General features: G+C 35.4%; 1 pseudogene; it reads right to left on the bottom strand.

Annotated features, from left to right (window-relative positions):
* Positions 1-3150: 3150 nt before the first annotated feature.
* On the bottom strand, positions 3151-3851 carry LOC138817924 (14-3-3 protein zeta/delta pseudogene; annotated as a pseudogene).
* Positions 3852-4100: the final 249 nt, after the last annotated feature.

Here is a 4100-nt window from a genome sequence, read left to right as displayed (position 1 = left end):
CACAGTTTTATAGGGAAAGGCTAAAAATTGAAAAAAGACCCTACAAGCATATTTTCAATGTGTTAGTTGTTACTTTCTTAATGCAATGGCTTCTCTAATTTCTCTCCTTCCTAACTTACTTGAGACCCTACAAATGGATGGAACTCAGTTTGATTACCTATAAGAACATCAGTCTTGTTATTTATATTACATCTGGGGCCTAGTGACCACAAAAGGTCCTTTGGAAAACTATTAACACTCACTGCATAGATAGTGAAGTAAAAGAGATTATTTTGTTACATAAATAACCTCCCCATGTTTTTCAGAGAGAAGCCCAAATACCAAATGTGGAACTAGGAATAATTACTGACAGTGCTGATATGTCAGAGAAGCTATTCCTATCAAGGTGAACTGTGTTTTCAGTTTATGACTGAACTAAATTCCTTTCTTTTTAGTCCCCTTCTTTGTAGAGATCTTCATTTCTTTGGTTTTCAATCCCAAATAATTTAATAATTTTACTGATATCCCTTCTTTGAAAATAGATCTAACCTCTTTTATGTGCCTGATATCGCTCTTGGGTTCTTTTCCATCATGGCTTCTTCTGAGATGAGCTTAGCTAGAAGGGCTAACACTTGTGCAAAAGATCTGATAAGTTTACGGGTTTTATGAAGGAATCTGGGTGGATTCAATTGACTGGGTGAATTTGTACTGATTTATATATAGCATTGATTTTATATTTTAAGTTAGGTAAATGTAATCTTACTGCTTACACCAAAGCAATATATATGTGTGTTTATATAAATAAATATAAATGTATGTTTCTATGTCTGACTATCTTCAACATAACTGTAAACTTTTATTTTAAAGCAATATCAAACTCAAGAATAGTAATTGGTTTAGCTGGTATTTCAAATAAAGAAGGAAGATTTTTTTTCTTGCCTCAAACCATCAGTATTTATTGAGCATTTACATTGTACTAGGCACAATAGAACATACAGAAAATATTGCCCCTGCTCTAGAGGATCTTACATTTTATAAGAAAAAACAAATGTACCTTTTCAAATGGCATTTTTGTTCGCTGTTTTCTGTTAAGTAACAAGGAAATATTCTGTAGGATGATATTTAGGTATAACAGCCTCATCATTATTGGGAGAAGAAACATTTAATGGCAAAAATGACAGACAGACCATTTGGGATAGAGTTTATAAGATATACACAATCTCATCAAGTAAGGTAAGATGTGCTGCAGTAGAGGATGTTGGAAATAGTTTATGGGATGCAAGCAAAGGACCAAAGGATCTTAGAGAGTATGTAGAGCCAGAAAGATCATGTTTCCATTTCCAAAGTACACAGCCACCAAGAAAAGTGACAAGGCAGAAGGCTAAAAAAAGAAGGAAATCCTATGCACCTGACAAACCGAATGATAAAAATCGAAGGCAAACTGTACCAAGAAGTTCTGAAAAACCAAAACTGATTAGGAAGCATAGAATTTACAGTTAATGCTATTCAATGTCATATGGCCAATTTTCCACTCCTCAAAGGAGAAAAAAAAACACTTTTGTTTTTGAGGTGCGAGGAGAATGGGGAATATGGGAGGTGTTTGGTAGTTACATAAGTAATTTTTTTGTTATGATAAACTTTGTACTTTAACTCGGTAAAAGCCTATTCCCTGCCAAAAGGGACTAATGAACAATGTTCTAATAATGTACAATTTCCATAGAGGAGATTCAAACTCAAAAGAATGATTTACATGAAAAATAATAGAGAAAGTAGTTGAAAAGTCCATTCAAAAATGTTTTATTCCACTTAAATGAACTTAATACATGTGTTCTTAAAAATTATGCTTGGATTGTTCATGAAAATTTCAAAAGACATTAAACAAAAAAGGCCATCATATTATTTCCCTTTTATCTTGGTCTTTTTTTAACAACACATGTGTTTGAAGCACATAGCAAAAAAGAAAAAAATCACAGAAGAAAAAAGAATCTAAAATCAAGTTAAATACATAGGATTTTTTTTATTGTGAAAATACCGTACAGAGGGGTTCAATTACATGGGCAAGATAAGGAGTACATTTCTTATCAAGCATTGTAGCCTCCTCTTTTGTTTCCCCTTCCCATCCCTTCCCATCCTCCCCCCGCCCCTCAACCCAATCCTGCTCTCCCCCTACCAAAGTTGTAAAGTTCATTTTTCCACCTAACATCTTCCACATAACATCTCATTGTTGCAATGGATCTACCAATATCCCTATTTAAACTATTTGTTTTTTCCCTTCCCCTCCACAAATTATACCAATCTCAAATAGCAGAGGATATAACATGGGGGAGGGACATACAAAGCAACAAAGAAATAATATTGTAAATGTGTTAGAAACAATCACCTGAAGGAAAAAAAAAACATTTGAATACATATCTTAGGGTTCATTTCCCTAACATCAATTTATCTGACCTTTTCTGCTTGACTCAGACATATACTAGTTATTGCAAATAAGGGAAATTATGGGACCTAAGTTTCTTTGGGCTTAATATAAATTTTAATATAATAACTTAATATAATTTTTTCCCAGTCTTTCCATTTCCTAAACATAGGGATTTTTGTTTATGGCTTTGCTGAATATACACGAATTGTCAATACCAAGCAGTTCATTTTTTCTACACCTTTACTTTTAAATCAGTTTTAGGTTGTCTAAAACATTGAAATACAAATAAAATGTGTAGCAAAAATAGTTTGAGCAAATACCAGTAACTTCACAAATAATGGAATGTGAACCGTTTCTGCCCTTATCCAGAGTTAATTGGGTCACAACTTTGTCTGAAAGAAAACTTCTGGTGCTGTACTCAAAGGTGTGCTCACTGAAATAGACTCTTCCACAGAAATACATGATTGTAACTTGGAAAAGCCATGGAATATCTGTTTGAGTGACAGCCCCACCAGTGCTCCAAAACTTTATAATACCCACAATAACTACACCTTGACTGGAACCATTTTCCCTCTTATTCTCCACCAGTACAAACCAATATGTAGGAAGATTTCCTCACTTAGACATGGAATCAGTTTCAACACTGGCACTTGTGAAGTCACCATGAACCAAAGCACATGCCAATCATTTATAACTTGTTTAAAAATTCCACATCGTCATACTGGCCACACATGATAAAAATGGATAACTCACTAAATGTTAACAGGCTCTACTCTCCTAATCTGAAACAAGCAAACAGAAAACACATGGGAAATACAGAAATTAAAATAGAAGTAACATAACCCACATAAAGTATAAAGTTCAGCAATGACTTCATCAAAAGCTGTCTTTTCAAGAAAGGAAACTTCCTCTGGGGAGTTCAGAATTTCATAATAGAACACTGAGAAGTTAAGGGCCAGACACAATCTGATAGGATGCATTGGTTGCATTTACTTTTTGCTGATCTCAAAAACTTCTTGGTATGTTTGGAGTGACTGATTCACAATTCCTTTCTTGTCATCACCAGCAGCAACCTCAGACATGATGTGGTAGCAGTCTTTCTTCATTTTCAAATAAAAGACTTTGCTCTCTGCTTGTGGAGCATTAGGGATCAAGAACTTTTCCAAAAGAGACAGTATATCATTGCAGATATCTCTTAGCTTGTTCTCAATTCTTCCTGTGTTCTCACACGATTTGCTGCTTTTTCTCAGCACCTTCTGTCTTTTGCTCAATACTTGAAACTACCCTCTAAGATGACCTATGGGTTCCAATAAGCAGCTGAGAGTTGATTCCTTTCCTCATTAGGTAATTCAACTTCTTGCTCACTTCCAGACTTGATGCAGGCTGCCATGTCACCATATTGCTCAGCTTGCTTGGCCACTTCGGCCCTCAGCACCATCTCATTTCTATCCATGACTGGATGTTCTGTGTCCTGAATAGGTGGTGGAGGAAAGACAGGTAGTCATTGGTCTCTAGGACGTCTTGGTGGCATAAGCAGGGGTGAGGCTGAGATTTTGTCCCTGGATCTCACAGCTCACAGGCTCTAGCAACTCTGCAGCCATGGGGCTTCTTCACATCCAATTTTATTATTTTTCCATGTCACCAATATCCTTAAATCTCCCTGAAAATTTCACAATCAGTTAAAGTACATTTTGCTTGCTTC

The sequence above is a fragment of the Dipodomys merriami genome, unplaced genomic scaffold (genome assembly GCF_024711535.1).
Source record: "Dipodomys merriami isolate MVZ:Mamm:240054 unplaced genomic scaffold, mDipMer1.0.p SCAF_706, whole genome shotgun sequence".
Classification (NCBI taxonomy): domain Eukaryota; kingdom Metazoa; phylum Chordata; class Mammalia; order Rodentia; family Heteromyidae; genus Dipodomys; species Dipodomys merriami.
This window is presented reverse-complemented; position numbering and strand designations above follow the sequence as displayed.